This window comes from Pinus tabuliformis, chromosome 6 (assembly GCF_031772625.1).
Source record: "Pinus tabuliformis cultivar Carrire ecotype Pingquan chromosome 6, CPIR1, whole genome shotgun sequence".
In the NCBI taxonomy this organism is placed as follows: Eukaryota; Viridiplantae; Streptophyta; class Pinopsida; order Pinales; family Pinaceae; genus Pinus; species Pinus tabuliformis.
Genome location: NC_142292.1, coordinates 832,528,265 through 832,549,277, shown reverse-complemented (window position 1 = coordinate 832,549,277; position 21,013 = coordinate 832,528,265). Strand labels below are relative to the sequence as shown.

Below are 21,013 nucleotides of genomic sequence, written 5' to 3'. Positions count from 1 at the left end.
CTATCTAAGAGAAAAAATTAAAAATGCACTTTATTGCATTCTTCTTCATGGTAGAAAATAAATGACCAGAACCAAAAACTACCTTTGCAACTGTCAATCAACATGAATTAAACTAGTATGCAATCTGCTTCAGGTTCTGACAAAACCTATTACTGTCAACTGTTCCAATTCCCATTAATTGTACCCTTCTCTTCCAAATCTTAAATTTGCTTAACCTCTTCATGTCCTTTTTTCCCATATTTTGGTCTTATAATGTTTGTCATTAATATCACCCTCTAAGCATTAACATATGATAGAAAAAAACGTAGCATGTCAAGTCAAGACTTTGTTTGAGTGATGCGTGCATTTTTAGTAGGGTCATGATAGAGGATTTCAACAACCAACATCACTAACATCAAGGTACATAGAGGGATTGGTGCTCTTGACAAGTTCCATATCCTAGTACATGAAAAAATCCAATTGAAACATTGCAATCCCCCCAATCTTGAAATCCTGAAAAATAGAGAAGTCTGCTGGATTTTGAATGAGATCTAGTCATTTCATGGTAATGTTAAAAATTAAGTTAAAGGATGAAAATGAAAGATAAAGGAAAATGTCACTTTTATTTTAAGAATTTAACATTACCATGAATTGCATATCAATACTAGGGCCATAGGCTTGATCATTAGGATGCCCCACTCAAAAATTCTTGTTCATTACAAAAAAGTTTGTGTTTCGAACGTGTTTGCATAAAAAAAATTGACAAAAAAATCAACGGAGAGAAAATGTTTTAGAGAGCGCGGTCCCAAGGTCGCTCCCGATCCACTCTTGAAGGGAGCGCGCTTCAGGAGTGGGTTCGAGAGGTGAGGGCACTCCCCCACAAATCGTCCCTCTCCTTGCCTCCTCATATAACCCTTGCACACCCAAGAAATTTGACCCACTTGATAAATCAGCCCTCTCCACAACCCAGCCTCCTATGTGCTTTTGTTACTCAGCCTTCCAATTAACTGAATTCAGCCTCCTTGAAATACTCCTGAATTTCACTGCACTCTTCCTCCCTTCTCCTTAGTTGTGTTTGGAAAAATGATTAGGGCAGCATGAGAGTAACTTTTAATTTGTATTTTCCTTTCTTGACAGTTATTTGTGATATTATGATCTTCTTCTTGGTTATGTTTATGTTCTTATAATCAAATAAATGCCAAAACAATGAAGATCACACCCATACAAAGAACACAGGATATAGGCTCCATGCCAAAGCAACACCCCTCCAAGGGGAAAACCCAAAAAAAACTTCTCTTCTTATAGAATCAATTCAAAAGAGACTTCCAAAACCAAAACCAAGACACGAGACTACCATAAAGAACCAAGCTAGACAACCAAAACCACCTTTTGCAATATAAGACAAGATCTCCAAGGACAACAAAGCAAACTTTCTTCACAACAAGGCTCTTCTAGCCTTTAGGTTTCACAAACCAAGTCTTCAACACCATCCTGCAATCTCAGACCTATGGAGAGCTCAAAACCCTAGGTTTCTTGCATGAGAGAGTTGTTACAAAGATATTACAGACTTCTGAATAGATTAGGTCTTGTTTCCTTCTTCACTAGGATCTTCTAGCCTCCTAGGACCTTTGCAAGCCAATTTTGATTGCATACCGAATCGAAAAGATGTGTGCTTGTTGCATATCAAAAGAGGTCGAAGTTCTTCCTTTATATAGCCTCTCCAAGAGGTTTGAATAGCTTTCTTAGGCCGACTTCATGTAGGTTGGTCGACATGGTCTTGGGAGCCTTCTAGATACTTCTATATTAAAAATAAATTTTATTTTCTTGATGCAAATGCCCGAATGGGTCTTTGACAATATGACAATGACTTTTTGATTCATGTAACCCCTAGGAGCATTAAATGAATGCTTGACCTAATGACAAAATACTTGTGCGTGAAACTCGTGCTTTACATAAATAATTTTCTTTTGATCTTTACATATTTTCCTTTCTTCATTTCATAGATGCATAAGGATTACATCATGACATGAGTCAAAATACAATTATGAAGACTGAAACTTGTTATATTCTTCAACAAATTGAGCATGTCGCTCTAGAGAAAATCGCTTCCTCCACTTGTACATCTTCACCTCTCCCTTAGGCTTATTTTATAACTTCTTTAAGCCAAATCCCTAACCCTAATCTCCTAAGTGATTGATGGTTGAGATTAGATCTCGCCTCACTTGAGATCATATCTAAGTCACTTAAATAATTTAATTACTTCTCCTTCCACTTTGACTTAATAGTCCACAATAATTAATTGGCTTTAAATATTGTACTTTTCCTAAGTTAGACTTAGGAAAGAAGTCATAAATCACTTACTCCACCAAGCAAGCAGTTAAAGAGGAAATCAACCATCTCCTATATGCTAAGATACCAAGTTCATGTAGAACAACTTATGAAGCTACCAAGGACTTTAACTGTTAAAATTGGCAACTAGGGCCAAACCCCATGTGGATCATCTTATTTATGGCAGCTGATATTTTCTTGGATCCCTCTCATCGAGAGATGTAGGATTGATCTAAAGATCATCCGATTCTGACAAACATTCATGGAGTTATGAATTTATTTGTGTTATAAGACAATAAGTCAAGGTCGGCCAGCAACCAAATAAACCCCACATGTGCTCAACGTTTTAGTATAAAAGGAGATGACTTGAGAGTCATTTCACACACACTTCTATCTTGATTTCTCTCCACTTGTCTTGGGTTTTAGTGGAAGAGAAATCTAGGAGTGGAAGCCCTAAACGTTGGAGGAAGAGAGGTTGCCCTAGACACACATGGAAGGCTGCCCTAGACGCAGATAGAAGGCTGCCCTAACGCAGACCTAAAGGCTGCCCTAACACTGGATGCCCTAATGCAATCCTAAGGTCTGAAATATAGTGCGAATTTGGAGCAAGGAAGGCTGAGGCAGGTCCGAGTTTGTGGACTGTTTTGGGTGCGGATTTTAGAGAAGAAGAGCTACAACTCTTAGTCATTGCATGAGGCAAGAAGGATGGCTTGAGGTGACACATTGGAGCAGTCTTACCGTGCAAATCAGGCCGCAGACTAGTGGTGAGTTTCATGATTGTTTTATGCATGATATTGGGGTGTATATCTCTGTTTATAGGGACGCAGTAAGGGACTATTACAGCAGTTGTTGGGAGAGAAAGGACCTCCTAACTAGGCCGCAGTCATCTCTAAGGATAGCGAGGCAAAGAGGGGTATTCTCCCTATATGTTAGGCTTGTTGGTGTGCCCTAACTGTGAGGTACATGCACAGAACCCTAGGCAAAAATCAGCAATAGCATGCAGCGAATTGAGGGTTGTTTGTGGACTGATAGTTAGATGCATGGGACAGCAAGGCAACTAGTACAACAGTGCTAATATATGGGACAGCAAGGTACATAGTGTTGTCAAGATATATGGGACAGCAAGGTACATAGTGTTGTATAGATACATGGGACAGTTGTGACATGGCAGCAAAGGCACATGGATAGCAATTGGGACAGCAGCAAGACAAAGTGTTGCAATAGCAATTGGGACAGCAGCAAGACATGGTGTTGCAATAGTAATTGGGACAACAGTATGGTAAGCAAGGTGCAGCAAGCACATGGTGGCAAAACAAGGTGCAGCAATGGCACATGAGGGTACATGATGTAGTACAGTGATGGGTACTGTCATGATTGATGAAGCATGATAAGATGCAGTATTGTGATGATGGGTGCAGCATGGTGCAGCACGGTGAGGTGCAGCATGATGACGAGATGCAGCACGATGATAGGTGAAGGAGTCACCTTGGAGAATCAGTTGAAGCTGCATGCCTTCAACTAATCTCATGTATCATCTTCTTAGAGATGATCTATGCTCTTATCTAGATAATTCAAAGTGTTGACTTCTGTTGTAAATGTACTATCTCTCTCTCTCTCTATGTGCTGAACTATTGAAGAACATATAAGAAGAATTGATCAAGGGTTTCCCCACATTGGGGTTTGTCCCTGGCTGGCGCCACATCTTGTGTCCTCTTGTCTTGGCTTGTCTTCTGCGATTTATGTTTATGTTCTATCTACAGTTTACTTTAATGCTGATGTGATTGCTAATCTGGAAAAGATATTGAGCTAACTGTGAAAATTGAAATAAATTGCTCTAAACATAGAACATACCTAAACTTAACATGGTATCGGAGCTGAGGTGAAGACAAAGCCTAAGCAAGAGTGAAAGAGCAATCACCAAAGACAGTTGGGAAAGGACAAAAGGATCAATGGGTTCCTCATCCCTCTTCAAATTCATCGAGGGTGAAGTCGGAGCAGAGAATATTATCAGAGTGGCGCAACAGAAGCTTCTAATGGCCTACCTAAAGATCACTTCTATGGGAAGTCCAGATCTAAGGATGGAAAGAAAGGCAGTTCGGCAATTATGCGAAGGAGTGTCCCACTGACAGGCACACATCACTTGATGATGATAACAATCATTCCAGGGACATCTTCAATGATCAGAGGAATGACAGGTAATGCGGGTCATCAAGGATACAGTTGACTCTTCAATGAAAGCAAGGAACCCCAAGTATGAAGAATCAAATGTTGTTTCTGATAAGATAAAGAAGCGTTATCTTGTATTGGCCCTCTCCTTCAGATTCTTTGGGAATCTGGCTTATTGATTGTAGTGCTTCAAGGCACCTCATCAGATAGAAGGGTGCTCTCTCGAATCTGGTAGAGATGGAAACAATCGTGGGATTATACTTGGAGCCGATGCCACCTATTCCGAAAAGGGTGTAGGATGTTACTCCTCAATTGAATGAGGGTAACTTGATTCATTTACAGAATCTCTTTTATGTACTTGATCGCAAGGACCTGGTGTCCATTTCGGCAACGGAATTCAAAGGTTTCAGAGTGGCATTCATCGATGGAAAGATGACGACAGGGATGCCTGAATTCAAAAGGAGCATGAAGGTACATGTCTGAGATGTACCGAAGGAAAATCTCACAAGGGGACCATTCCCCTCATGTAGCAGGTCCACAGGTTTGGAACAACCCAAGGAGTTTGAGATTCATGATCGGGAATCTCATGTATACAGGTGGAAGAAAGCCCTCTATGGCTTGAAGCAAAACACCTCGGGCATAGTATGAGAGGATTGATAGTTGTCTGATGAAGCTGAGATTCACTAGGAGTGAAACTGATCCAAACCATTGCTCAAAGGTTGTGGATGATAGACCTCTCATACCGGCACCTTCTGAGGACGACCTATTTCTGACAGGTGCAGACCCTCTCACTTGCAGAAGTAAGAGGGAGTTGGATTCCAAATGTGGAATGGTAAACTGCAAGCCAGTGACTACCTCGAGGATCTTAACTTTCAGAAGTTATATGGTGGTGATGACGGACCAGATTTGGGAAATGCCTCTGAGTTTCATAAACTCATTTGCATTGATGTTCTTGGTGAACTTTCGTCCGGATATATGTTTTGCAGGTAGAATGGTGAGCTCATATTTGGTTGAGCCTCACTGGATTGGTGCCAAGAATCTTCTGAGATATCTTCGGGGCACAATCTCTCATGGATTGAAATACATTGTCGGAAATATGAAACTGCATGATTACTCAAATGCTGACTAAGCAGGCAGTGTGGAGAATCATTAGAGCACTTCTCAGTGTTGGTTCTCTTTGGATTCCGCTTCGATATCATGGATGAGCAACAAGCAGAAGTCAGTTGCTATAAGCACTGCCAAGACCGAATACATAGCTACGAGTATGATCTCGTGTGAAGCTGCCTGGTTGCAGAAGCTCTTAAGTGAGTTGTTTTACACATGATGAATACCACTGTGATTCTCTGTGACAACCAGAGGGGGGATTCGATTATTGAGGAATCTCGCTATTCGATGATTGCTCCAGCAGATAGACATCAGATACTGCCTTATCTGGGATATGGTAAGTCGATGAGCGAGGAGGCTCCATCGCATTGAGACTAATGTACAGGTCGTAAACATTTTGTCAAAGCCCCGGGGAAAGGTCAAATCTGTGACTTTACCGAATGACTTGGAGTAGTTGAGAGACCTTCTTATAAGGGTCCTGCATGTTGCATGCATTGAGCTCTGGGAGCTCTGGGGGGCTTTGGGTACTTACTGGAGCAACATACGACCACAGGGCGACTCACCCTCCCCTGGTGGTGCACTATGCACAGGATGATAGGTTCAACCTTCCCCTCTGATACCCCGTGGCAACTGTGGAACAGGATGATTAGTTCTCTTGTGGGTCGGGATGATTAGTTCTCTCATGGCAACTGTGGAACAGGATGATTATTTCTCCTGTGGGCCAGGATGATTAGTTCTCCCGTGGCAACTGTGGACAGGATGATTAGTTCTCTTGTGGGTCGAGATGATTAGTTCTCCCGTGGCGACTGTGGGGCAGAATGATTCGTTCCCCCGTGGACAAGATGATTGGTTCTCCTGTCGAGGCATCCTACCCATGCAGTCTAGGACTCATGGGAAGTACCTCTCATCTGATCAATGAGCAGGGAAATGGGGTTAGGGACCATAGTAATACTATTGATGGACACATCGTTTTATCTACCGTACTCCCTATGCTAAGATGACCTCCATTGATATGGGATCAATGAAACTGATCTGAGATCAGTATGAGTGGTTTGAGACACTGTCTTTTGATATTGATCTAGGATCAATAAAACTGACTTCGGGTCAGTAAGAGTGATATGACACACTCTCTTCATATGGAACTGACTTCGGGTCAGTAGAGAATGGTATGAGACATTCTCAATCAATTCTTCTTCTTCATGGTTCAGCAGAGCAGAGCAGTGCAAGGCACTAATGGCAGAGATTGTACAATCGAACATATGTTTCAGCAGATGGAGTTCTCCCTAGTTGAGAGGGAGTGTTAAAATTGGCAACTAGGGCCAAACTCCATGTGGGTCATCTTATTTATGGCAGCTGATATTTTTCTTGGATCCCTCTCATCGAGAGGTGTAGGATTGATCTAAAAATCATCTGATTCCGATAAGTATTCATGGAGTTATGAATTTATTTGTGTTATAAGACAATTCGTCAAGGTCGGCTAGCAACCAAATAAACCCCACATGTGCTCAACACTTTAGTATAAAAGGAGATGACTTGAGAATCATTTCACACACACTTCTATCTTGATTTCTCTCCACTTGTCTTGGGTTTTAGTGGAAGAGAAATCTAGGAGTGGAAGCCCTAGACGTTGGAGGAAGAGAGGCTGCCCTAGACGCAGATGGAAGGCTACCCTAGACACAGATGGAAGGTTGCCCTAGACGCAGATGGAAGGCTACCCTAGACACAGATGGAAGGTTGCCTTAGACGCAGATACAAGGTTGCCCTAACGCAAACCTAAAGGTTGCCCTAACGCAAACCTAAAGGTTGCCCTAATGTTGGATGCCCTAATGCAATCCTAAGGTCTGAAATATAGTGCGAAATTGGAGCTAGGATGGCTAAGGCAGGTCCGAGTTTGTGGACTGTTTTGCGTGCGGATTTTAGAGAAGAAGCGCTACAACTCTTAGTCATTGCATGAGGTAAGAAAGATGGCTTGAGGTGACACATTGGAGCAGTCTTACTGTGTAAATCAGGCCGCAGACTCGTGGTGAGTTTCATGATTGTTTTATGCATGATATTGGGGTGTATATCTCTGTTTATAGGGATGCAGTAAGGAACTATTACAGCAGTTGTTGGTAAAGAAAGGTCCTCCTAACTAGGCCGCAGTCATCTCTAAGGACAGCGAGGTAAACAGGGGTATTCTCCCTATACATTAGGCTTATTGGTGTGCCCTAACCAGTCAATACATGCACAGAACCCTAGGCAGAAATCAGCAATAGCATGTAGCGAATTGAGGGTTGTTTATGGATTGATAGTTAGATGCATGGGACAGCAAGGAAACTAGTACAACAGTGCTAATATATGGGACAGCAAGGTACATAGTGCTGTCAAGATATATGGGACAGCAAGGTACATAGTGTTGTCAAGATATATGGGACAACAAGGTACATAGTGTTGTATAGATACATGGGACAACTATGACATGGCAGCAAAGGCACATGGACAGCAGTAAGCATTGGGACAGCAGCAAGACATAGTGCTCCAATAGCAATTGGGACAGCAGCAAGACATAGTGTTGCAATAGCAATTGGGACAGCAGTATGGTAAGCAAGGTGCAGCAAGCACATGGTGGCAAAACAAGGTGCAGCAATGGCACATGGGGGTACATGATGCAGTACAGTGATGGGTATTGTCATGATCGATGAAGCATGACAAGATGCAGCATTGTGATGATGGGTGCAGCACGGTGAGGTGCAGCATAATGACGAGATGAAGAATGATGATAGGTGAAGGAGTCACCTTGGAGAATCAGTTGAAGCAGCATGTCTTCAACTGATCTCATGTATCATATTCTTAGAGATGATCTATGCTCTTATTTAGATAAGTCAAAGTGTTGACTTCTGTTGTAAATGTACTATCTCTCTCTCTCTCTCTCTCTCTGTGCTAAACTATTGAAGAACAAATAAGAAGAATTGATCAAGGGTTTCCCCAGATTGGGATTTGTCACTAACTAGCGCCACATCTCGTGTCCTCTTGTCTTGGCTTGTCTTCTGCGATTTATGTTTATGTTCTATCTGCAGTTTACTTTAACGCTGACGTGATTGATAATCTGGAAAAGATATTGAGCTAACTGTGAAAATTGAAATATTTTTCTCTAAGCATAGAACATACCTAAACTTAACATTAACAAATGTCAAAAACATTATTGTATTAATATTTGATTTGGTTCGACCTATGTGGAAATAATTCTAGATTGGTTTAGTGTGTATTTGTGAGAAGTGGTTCAATGTGGTTCTCACAAATTCACACTAAACAAATTCAACCTATGTGGAAATACTTGGTTTTTTCGAACAAAAAGAAGATCCCATGTCATCCAACTTCTTTCAACAAAATGCCTATGAATAAGGAATGGATTATGTCCTTATCAATACAATCATCTTCAAAAATCCACATAGAACTCATAATTGACCACCTTTTTAAGGAATTGTCAATTTGTTAGAAGGGCTTCATCAATCAAGTTGAAGATGCACATAGTCAAGATATTGAAATTGGGACAAGCTAATGGGGATATTCTAGATGACTAGCTCGCCCATCTATCCATTCTTTCTTGGCGTAATTGATAAATCAAATACAAAACTCAAATCTTTTACATATGGACATGTTTCCTTCATAAAAAGACCAAAGCGAGATCTTCGATAACGTACCCATAAAATAAAATTTATATTCCAATAACAACAATTTGCAATTGAAGGAACTCATTCACTAGTGCCTTTTTAGATGATCCCAACAAACATTAATTTTGAATTCCTTCATTGACTCGAACAACTAGATAAGAATCATCCAATATGGCCATCTTTTAATTTGTTTGCTCAAATTTTCCTTCTTGTGGTCCCAACATATTATTTACCCTATCATAAGGATAGGGATAGCTCAAACGTAAGTAACTATGGGGCAATTCTAATGGATTACACCTCCTCCAAAAGTTGTGTTGTCATGCATAATATGCTACTATCTAAGTTGTTCAACAATGGAAACTAGCGAGTTAGAGGGAAAGCAAGAATCAAGAAAGTCTCTCGAACTATTGACCACATTATCACTCCCTTGGCTATCATTAAGGAAGTTTAGAAGTAGTCTTCTAAGATATAATGTTGCTTGGGAGACTTCAAGAAGGCTTTTGACTTGTCTCTGTCAGGGTCGACTCATGTTAGGAGGCTTCCAGGAATTTCTAGACACAAAAAAATAAATTATTTTACAAGGTATATCTATCTCGAAAGGGTCTTACAAACATAATGTTGACTCTCTCGACTCATGACAATAAATCCTATGACCTAACAAACCCTAGAAGCACGAAGAACAAGCTTTTACCTAGAAGACCATCAATAAAGAGCATGAAACCCATGCTTTAAAATAATAACTTTTTATTTTCTTCTTTTGTTTGTTACAAAAGATATGTATTGAAATGAGTACAATAACAATTATGAAGACCGAAAATAGTTACAATTCCAACAATAAGTAGGGAGCAGAAAGAAGCTCTTATGTGTGATATCCCCCTAAAGGAAGTAGAGGAGGCTATCAAAAACATGACGTAAAACAAAGCTCTAGTCCAAATAGTTTCACAAAATACTTCTTTCAAGCCTATTGGCCCTTTCTAGGAGTAGAGAATATTGTTTTAGTGGAGGATTCCAAGTTTTCATCTTCAGTGTTGCCAGCTATTAATGCTACCTTCCTAACATTGGCCCCTAGATCAGACAAGGTAGATGAACCAGGAAATTTTCAATCCATAGCCCTTTGCAACATTATCTACAAGATCATCTCCAAAGTAATCGCAAATCGCCTCAAGCTCGTTCTTCTATCTCTCATTTCAGCTAAACAAACAAGTTGTGTGGAGGGCGACAAATCTTGGACAAGATCCTTGTGGCCAATGAAGTCATCCACTCATTTAAACAATCCAAGAAATCATGTATGTTGATCAATGTGGACTTTGCCAAGGCTTTTGATAAACTAAATAGGGATTGCATTTTTCATTCTCTTCTCAGTTTTGGCTTCTCTGAGACATGGTCCAATTGGGTTAGTTCCCTGTTTTCCACTACATTTTTCCTTATTCTTGTTAATGGTTCGCCTTCTCCCACCTTCAATCCCTCAAGAGGTATCCACCAAGATGATTTGCTTGTTAAAATTTGGGTATTGGAGGACAAGTGGTTCCCTAAGGCTTTGATCTTTGGCCTAGCGAAAAGTGTCAAAATTTCTTTGTACTTTTCTCCTAAAGTGACTTTATAAGTGGTATTTCTTTGTACTTTTCTCCTAAAGTGACTTTATAAGTGGTAAAGTCAATTTAATTTAAAAGTGACTTTATAAGTGGTAAAGTTACATTCTAATTTAAAAGTGACTTTATAAGTGGTAAAATTACATTCTAATTTAAAGGTGACTTTATTAAACTCAATGAAGAATTAAAAACTGAAAAAGTGACTATGGAAATAAAAGGCTAAGTGAGTTTTTATTTAAGTGGGTGAGTTAAAAAAAAATAAAAAGTGAGAATTAAATGCACATTTATTCTCATCCCTAAATCTAAATGAATCTCAGTCATTAGATCTTAGGGTAACCCAAAAGGTCATTTAGAGAATAAAAGGAGAAGAAAAAAGAAAAAGATCATTCATTCTTTCATGAACATTTGAGAGAAAGAGAAGAGAGCAAGGAGAAAATTTCTGAGCAGTGAGGAAGTGAAGGAGAGCAGCAAGAAGACATTTTAGTGAATCTGGGCAGCAGCATTTATTGGCATGCATCCCAAGGAAAAACCGTACAGCAGGAGAAAGGCACAAAAATCGAGGAAGAGGGATAGCAAGTTCTAGGCACGTTTTTTTGAGGCTGGTCATACAGCATTTAATGTTGTTTTATTGCTGTAAAAATTTCTGTTTTGGTTGTTTGCTGATTGGCATGATTTTCGAGATGGAGTTCATGCACGGAAATCGAGATAAGTTGTAATTTGTGGTTGCTAGAATTTTTAATGTGTATTTCAATTTCTCTGTAAAAGCATTTTTAGAAATAAATAAGAGCTCTCACACTAGTTTTCCCCAAGAGTTGTAGGGAGTTTTTCCAGGGCCACATTGACAAAAAATCACTATGTTATTTTTTGTGTGTGGCTGTCATAAGTTTTATTTCTGCAATTTCAGCAGTTGTAAAATCTCTAAATTTGTGTTTTCAGAAAATTATTGTCATTTCCAGATTTTAGAATTTTTATCATGCTTGGATTTAAAACTAAATGAATGGAGTGATAAGGAAAACTGATCACCGGAGTAGGAGTTGAAATTTCTTCATGGTATCAGAGCTTGGTTGGCTGAAAAGTGCAGTTTGGGACAGCAAAGTGAAAATTACAGCAAGCTAATTTTTACACAGAAAACAGAAACCTTTACCACAAATTTGAAAATTTCAGTTTGGTAGGACAGTGAAACATGTCTTTGGGTTTGAGAGTTGAAGACAGGTTGGATGTGTTGAACAACTACAGTGCATGGAAGGAGAGAACCCAGAGCATCTTTGAGGAAGCAAAAGTCTGGGGCATTATGGTAAATACCACACAAAACCCAGTATCAGTACCTGCTGACCCTGTACAGTTGGAAAAGTTTAACAAAAAGAATGCTAAGGCAAAAAGATTGATTCTGGAGGAATCAAAGACCATGTCATTCCTCATGTGAGAGGAAAGGCATATGCACATGAGATGTGGACAACCTTGACCAGTCTTTACCAGAGCTCAAATGAAAACAGCAAAATGGTCCTAAAAGAGAAACTGAAGGCCATTAAAATCACTAAGACTGACAGTGCTACAGTATACCTCACAAAGATCACTTCAGTGAGAGATGAGTTGGCAACCGTAGGTGAGATCATTGCACCCACTGGGTTGGTGAGAATTGCTTTGAATGGTCTTCCCAAGACTTGGGAGAATTTTGTGGATGGCATTGTTGCACGAGAAAACCTTCCCGATTGGGAGAGGTTGTGGGATGATTGCATTCAGAATGAGATCAGAAAGAACCATCTTGGGGCAACCAAACAGGGGGAGGAGGATGACAATGTGGCATTGTTAGCAAGAGGCAAGAAGGGCAGAGCAAAGAAGCAAGCTTCCAACAGTGGAGGCAAAGGCAAAGGTAAAGGCAAGCAACAAAACAAGGAGAAGGACTATTCCAAAGTCAAATGTTGGAATTGTCAAAAGTTGGGACACTATGCTGTTGTGTGTTCGGAGAAGAAGAACAAGAAAGGGAAAGACAAACCCATGGCAGCTTCTATAGAGATAGAGAGCTTCTCAGAGAGCTTTGATCGAGAGTTTGGGTTCATAGCTTGTGAGGCCACTAGTGCAGGATCACCTGCCATATAGGTTCAGAGGGAGTGTGCATTCCCCGCTACTAGCAGAGCATCTTCTAGCATTTGGTATGTTGACAGTGGCGCTTCCCGCCACATGACAGGAGTCAGAGAGTACTTCTCAGAGCTTTCAGAGGGTGATACTGATATGGAGGTAGTACTTGGTGATGACAGCATTGTTAGAGCAGTCGGTGTGGGGACATTGACATTTGATAGGGGACCCAAACCTCCCTTGAAAGTGTCAGATGTTCTATATGTGCCTGGAATGAAGAAGAACCTGATATTCATCCTAACACTTGAGGATAGAGGCTATGATGTGTTGTTCAGGAGAGGGCAGGTGCTTATTTATCCTAGGGGAACTCCAGCTTCTTCAACTAGAGAGATTGGTGTGCGCCATGCCAAGGTGTACAAGTTCTCATTCCAGCCCCTGATGGCATTGAGTAGCAGCACTCGAGACAGGACCAACAGCAGATCTGGCAGTTCAGAGTTGTGTGAGATTTGGCACCGCAGGATGGGGCACATGTATCATGGGGCCTTGAGTACATTGCAGGAGATCACCACTGGTGTGCCAAATTTCAGTTCTGATCACCTTGATGTATGCAGAGGATGTGCTATGGGGAAGTTTTCCAGATCCCCTTTTCCCAGCAGTGACAGCAGAGCAATCGAGATCCTTGACTTGATACATACCGATGTGAGTGGTCGGATGTCTCATGTATCATTGAGTGGCTATGAGTACTATGTTTTATTCATTGATGACCACTCCGGGAAGACCTAGATTTATTTCTTGAAGACCAAGAGTGAGGTCTCCAAGCGGTTTCAAGAGTTGAAAGCTCTTATGGAGACCCAGACAGGTAGGAAGATCAAGGTCCTCAGGTCAGACAATGGAGAGGAGTATACCCCTGGTGAGTTTGTTGATTTTTGTGCTGAACAGTTCCTTACTACCCCCAGCAGAATGGGGTTGCGGAGAGGAAGAAAAGATCCGTTATAGGGGCTGCCAAAGCCATGCTTCATGATCAGGGGTTACCTTTATTTTTGTGGGCAGAGGCCTGCAACACTACTGTGTACTTGCAGAACAGGGGTCCACATCGTGCCTTTGGGAATGTGACTCCGGAAGAGGCCTTTTCTAGGAAGAAGCCTGATGTTGGGCACTTTCGTATCTTTGGGTGCCTTACATATTCCTATGTCCCCAAGGAGAACAGGACCAAGTTAGAGCCCACTGCAGACAAGGGCATCTTTGTGGGTTATAGCGAGACCTCAAAAGCTTATCGGATTTATATTCCTGTGCAGAGGAAAGTGGTTGTCAAGCGGGATGTGAAGTTCGAGGAGGAGAGAGCTTTCAGGAGGTCACGAGAGTTAGAGTACCCAGAGTCCCCAGACCCTCAGGAGCAGCTGAGTCAATCATAGGGATCCAATGGTCAGGGATCAGGAGGCACATCAATTACAGTGGCAAGTCCATCAATGAGCAATGGCTGTCAGAGTCAGGTGGGTGGTTCTTCGGGCAGCATGCAGGGCAGTCCGCAGAGCAGTTCACAAGGTAGTCCACCAATGGACAGTTCGCACAGTACTTCAGCATCTACAGGCACAGGTTCAAGCATGAGGTCAGTTGACAGGCCTTCAGGAGTTCAGGCTTCTGATGATGATGAAGATTTCTTCACTCCAGTGGGAGAAGTATGCTCAGGGAAGAGGAAGCCCAAGTGGCTTCAAGATACCTTGCACGAGGCCACATCAGTTGTTGGGCCAAAGAGACAGGTTAGAGAGAGTAAACCACCTGAGCAGTTCTGTAGTTACATGGCATTGGTAACAAGCATTATTAACTCTGAGCCTTCTAGTTATGAGGAGGCAACCAGCCAGCAGGTCTGGAGAGAGGCCATGATGGAGGAGTATTCTTCTATTATGAAGAACGATGTTTGGGAGGTAGTGCCAAGGCCTGAAGGTAAATCAGTTGTTACTTCCAGATGGCTCTACAAGATAAAGCATGTTGCAAATGGCAGCATCAAGAAGTTCAAAGCTCGATTTGTAGCGAGAGGGTTCTCACAGGTAGAGGGAGTTGACTATGAGGAGACCTTCGCTCCTGTAGCTCGGTATACATCTATTCGCCCCATTATATCGATTGCAGCAGAGATGGGTTGGAAGATCCACCAGATAGATGTGAAGACCGCATTTCTCAATGGCTTCATTCAGGAGGAGATTTATATTGAGAAACCGCAGGGATTTGAGGTGCATGGGAAGCAGTCCCATGTATGCAGATTGAAAAAGGCACTCTTTGGCTTGAAGCAAGCTCCTAGAGCTTCGTACTCTAGGATTGATACATACTTGCAGCAGTTGGGTTTCACAAAGAGTGAGGCTAATCCAAACCTATACTTCATTGTGGTGGGTGAGGAGCCTCTCATTCTGGTGTTGAATGTTGATGACTCGATCATCACTGGTGCAGAGAGACTCATTGAGGGCTGCAAGAGAGATCTTGCTTCAGAGTTTGAGATGAAGGATATCGGCTTGATGCATTATTTTTTGGGATTGGAGATGTGGCAGGAGGAGGGGCATTTCTTCCTGGGACAAGGGAAGTACATTGTGGATATTCTTAGCAAATTTCACATGGAGGACTGCAAACCCATGTCTACACCTATGATCACTAACTGGAAGAAGCTTCATGCTTCTGATTCCAAGTTGGTGGATCCTACTCTATACAGACAGTTGATTGGTTGTTTGATGTATTTGGTCAACACTCAGCGAGATATATGTTTTGCAGTTAACACTATGAGTCAGTTCATGTGTGAGCCCAGCAGAGTGCGCTGGGTGGTTGAAAAACACATTCTTCGTTACTTGCAGGGGACTGTGGATTTTGGTCTGGATTATAGATAGGGTGATGGAGTGAGATTGGCAGGGTACACGGATTCAAATTGGGCAGGTTGTGCTTCAAATAGGAAGAGTACTTCCGGGTGTTGTTTTGGGTTGGGTTTGACAGTTGTGTCGTGGATCAGCCAGAAACAACAGTCAGTTGCATTGAGTTCAGTTGAGGCAGAGTATATGGCTGCTAGTTTGGCTAGTTGTGAGGCCATATGGCTTCGCAAGATGTTGTTTGGTCTATTTGGTTAGGCATTGAGACCTTCAATAATTTACTGTGATAATCAGAGTTGCATAAAACTCATGGAGAATCCAGTTTTTCATGATAGGTCAAAGCATATTGAGATCAAGTATCACTTCATTAGAGACTATATCCAAAAGGGAGTTGTCAAGCTTAAGTACATTTCCACAAATGAGCAGGTAGCAGACATTTTCACCAAAGCCTTACCACGGGGCAAGCACGTCTACTTCAGAGACAAGATAGGAATGGTGAAGAACACTTTCCTCGGTAAGAGGGAGCACTAAAATTTGGGTACCGGGGGACAAGTGGTTCCCTAAGGCTTTGATCTTTTCTCCTAAAGTGACTTTATAAGTGGTATTTCTTTGTACTTTTCTCCTAAAGTGACTTTATAAGTGGTAAAGTTACATTCTAATTTAAAAGTGACTTTATAAGTGGTAAAGTTACATTCTAATTTAAGAGTGACTTTATAAGTGGTAAAATTACATTCTAATTTAAAGGTGACTTTATTAAAGTCAATGAAGAATTAAAAAGTGAAAAAGTGACAATGGAAATAAAAGGCTAAGTGGGTTTTTATTTAAGTGGGCAAGTTAAAAAATAGAAAGTGAAAATTAAATACACATTTATTCTCATCCCTAGATCTAAATGAATCTCAGTCATTAGATCTTAGGGTAACCCAAAAGGTCATTTAGAGAATAAAAGGAGAAGAGAAGAGGAAAAGATCATTCATTCTTTTATGAGCATTTGAGAGAAAGAGAAGAGAGAGCAAGGAGAAAATTTCTGAGCAGTGAGGAAGTGAAGGAGAGCAGCAAGAAAACACTTCAATGAATCCGGGCAGCTGCATTAATTGGCACACATCCCAAGGAAAAATCGTACAGCGAGAGAAAGGCACAAAAATAGAGGAAGAGGGACAACAAGTTCTAAGCATGTTTTGTCGAGGTTGGCCGTACAGCATTTAATGTTTTATTTCTGTAAAAATTTCTGTTTTGGTTGTTTCCTGATTGGCATGATTTTCGAGGTGGAGTTCAAGAACGGAAATCGAGTTAAGTTGTAATTTGTGGTTGCTGGAATTTTTACTGTGTATTTCAGTTTCTCTGTAAAAGCATTTTCAGAAATAAAGAAGAGATCTCAAACTGGTTTTCCCCAAGAGTTGTAAGGGGTTTTTCCAGGGTCACATTGACCAAACATCACTGTGTTATTTTCTGTGTGTGGCTGTCATAATTTTGCAATGTTTTATTTCTACAATTTCAACAGTTGTAAACTCTCTAAATTTGTGTTTTCAGAAAATTATTGTCATTTCCAAATTTTAGAATTTTTATCATGCTCGGATTTAAAACTAAATGCATGGAGTGATAAGGAAAACTGATAACCGGAGTGGGGGTTGAAATTTCTTCATTGCTTTCCCCCTTCCTATTCATCATAGCGGCTGCAGGTCTAGGTAGAGCCCTCAAAGCTACCATTGATGATGGAAAGATTAAGGGTCTTCTCCTATTTGGAAGAGACCTTCCAATCTCCCACCAACAATTTGTGGAGAACACTATGCTTATGGAAATCCCTATTGTAAGAGAAGCTAAGGCTCTTTCTCAAATCTTGGATGATTTTATGGATGCCTCTGTTACATCCATCAACTACTCCCAATCTTAGATATTTTTCTTAGATACCCCTTCCTCTATCTGAAGGAACCTAGCTCATCTTCTTTACTTCCAACTTTAATCCATACCTTCTACATACCTAGGTGCCGCCCAAGTTGACAATTCCCTCAAGACCAAGCTACGAAAGAATTCCAGCAAACTTGACAACTAGATGTTTCGTTCTCTTAACATGTTAATTCGGTTCATCATTCTAAAATATGTTTTGCAAGCTCTCCCTATCTATATTTTCTCTGCCTTAGCTGTTCCTAAATCTATCCTTAAATATATATAGGTACCATGATGCACTCCTTCCTTTGGGAGGGAGATCATAAAGAGGAAAAATGGGCCTTGGTATCCTTGGGCAAGTTTTCTCTTTTGAAACTTAAAGGGGGCCTGGGAATCAAAGACCTAAAAATCTGAACAGAGTTATGGGTGCCAAACTGTGGTGGCACTAGTTGCAAGAAGGTGATAAATTATGGTGTCAGATATGAAATCGCAAATATGGGTGGAACTCCTTGACTCGGAAATTAAGGTCTCAAATATGATCCAAGTTCCTACATATGGAATTTAGCCAACAGTAACCGAAACCTGAACGAGCAACATAGTGTTTGGAAGTTACACAATTGACAGAATACTCTCTTTTGGGATGACTCTTGAAAGCAGCTACCGAAACTTGGTGTCCAAGAACCACTAATGGATCTCAGAATCTCAATGTTATCTAAAAAAAAATTCAAGGTTGTTCATTATTGGCAACATTTGATTCCGCACTCTCAGAACAAAGAATGGCTTGCTCCAGAAGCCAGGCTTCCTCTTACCAATTCATTGGATTGGTCATCCTTCTGGTCATCCCTTCAACATAAGCAGAGAGTAATCTTGGAAGAACAAGAAAAAATTAGATGAGGTTAGCAACAAAAGGGTTCATACTTAGTCAAAAAATCCCACTCCCTTGCTGCGAATCATAAGTCACTGCGACAGCAGGGAATATGAATAAAAATGCGGGGATAGTAGTTGTGGCCAAAGATTTCTCTCTTCCCTTGGTTGCTCATGCACAAGAAGACCTTAACATTGGATAGGATTATAAGAAAGTGTTTTGAAGGACCATCAATGTGCTTCCTCTGTTGTGCTCAAGAGGAAGATGCAAAGCATGTCTTTAACAATAGCCATTTCTCAAGTGAATTATGGGTCCAAGTAGCTACACTTTTTAGGAAATTGGATCGGTATCAATCTAGTATGTGGCATATGATTGAGCATTAGAGAAATGCAACTTTTTGGAACCCAGTCTTAAATAGAGCTCGTTGTTTCTTATTGGGATTCCTCTTATGGAAAACTTGGAAAGAGTGCAATAGAAGAATATTTCAAAACAAATCTACAAATCTGGAGGTAGTTTAGGATAAAATTAAATAGACCATCCCAGAAACAGTCTTACTACATTTTTGGTTAAGTGATAATTGGAAAGCCTCACCAAGTGATTTAAGAATCTTACAGCTCCTTCAACTCTCCCCTATTCCTTTGACCCAACTTTGCACTCCCCCCCCACTTTTTACTAGTTTCCTCTCCCAACTTTTAGTCACTTGCAATCCAAGCCTCAAGGCTTCATCAAATTGAATTTCGAAAATGCATCAAAAGGTAATTTAGGCTTAGCAACATTTGGTTGTGTTCAAGGACAACAAGGGTGATATTTATTTTCTCTAGTATGGCACTTTCGGGATCAATACCAACAATGTAATTGAATTTCACATTGTTGGGACTGGGTCTTTAATATGCTAGGAAAAACATTTTATATGCTAAGTCTTTTAAATGCTAGGTCCTAAGCCCTCTATTGAAGGGGACTCCTAGTTGGTGACGTCCTTGGTTAAAAGAATTACCCATGGCTCCAACCCTCAAAACATCTAATGCAATTGGAGGTTGGAAAGTCTTCTTTTAATAATAGCTAGCATTATTCCATCTATCCCAATTCTCCTTCCCTCTCCTATCTGTCGAAAAGGAAACAAATTAGCAGATTATTTGGCTACTATAGGTTGCTTTGGCTCTATTCCTGATATAAATCACTCATGGGGTGATATGCTTTCTTCTATCTTACAAGAAAAATGTCAAGTTTTAGCAGATATTATTATAAAAGAGTGACACATTATTTGGTAAAGAGAGTTTAGGTTGAAGTATTCCTTAATATTTTATTATACATATATTATCTTTGCAATATAAAAAAATTACAAGATATTTATATTGTATTTTATTTTATTTACTATGCATTTACAAGTTAAATTTATTCTTAGGTTTTAGTGTCTTTCTAAAGTGAAATATCAATATCTTTTATATGAATTTTAATTAAGATAATATTTAAGATTTTCATTAAGTACATTTGTAATATACAATGGTAATATATGTTTGTGCTTTCCTATATACAATAATATTATGTATTTAATTTGTAAAAATAAAAATAAAAAAGATTATAGCATTTCTGTATCATAGTTTATGATGTCTAAAGGAGACAATAAGCTATTAAAGGGTATCCTTGTGGGATTGTCTTAAATAAAGAGAACGGATATTTCATATATATGAAAGAGTAAGATAGTTTAAGTGTTAATTGTTGAGATAATCCATAAGATGAATCAATCATCCTAGTTGTTTTTGATGACTAAATAAGGTAATAGGGTATATGTTAAAGGGCATTGTCATGTGGGATTGTCCTAAATAAAGGGAACGGGTATTTAAGAGTAAGATTGCTTATGTTTTAATTGTGAAGATATTCATATGATGCATTATTCATCATTAAAGAATCTACCATTAAAATCATGTGTTATAATTGAAAATTTCTTGCCTTTTTGTAATTAGTTTAATTGCATTAGATCATATCTCAATGTATTAATCTTGGTTATTAGCTATGTTGCACTAGTTTTGGGAATGGGGAATGGCGGGGACGGGGGGACGCAAATTTTTCAGGGGGTAGCAATAATATATGCATATATTCAAAGTTAGACATGAGATTTAGCTTTAGGGAACTTAAGTTTAACTATTTTCAATTTCCAATAAGGTCCATGAAGGATCTATCGAACAGGGAATTGTCTTTATAGCAATTTTCCTTCCTTGTTTTTCTTGTTAATGACAATTATGCTAAACATAAAAGGCATTCCCTTCTCAGTAGTTTTTGCAAACCTTTACAGTTGTGTTGAAAACTAAAAGGCATTCCCTTCTCAATAGGTTTTGCAAACCTTTACAGCTGTGTTGAAAACGACTAGAAAATAATTTGGCTCTGTAAAGAGATTAAATTCATATCTCAGATTAAAAGGGGGATTGAATGGGTGGGAATTTATTCAAACATTTAGTATTCAAAGTACTATCTAATTTTTTTCGCAATGCTTAAGGTTGGGGATGGTGGAAGCACTGAACTTAAACGACCCTTGGAAAC

The 21,013-nt window shown here is 40.0% G+C and overlaps 1 protein-coding gene across 3 annotated transcripts in view; it reads right to left on the bottom strand.

Annotated features, from left to right (window-relative positions):
- LOC149261419 (peroxisomal acyl-coenzyme A oxidase 1-like) overlaps window positions 1-21,013 on the bottom strand; it is a 250,103-nt gene that overhangs the window by 148,373 nt on the left and 80,717 nt on the right. The gene's annotated exons all lie outside the window — the stretch shown is intronic.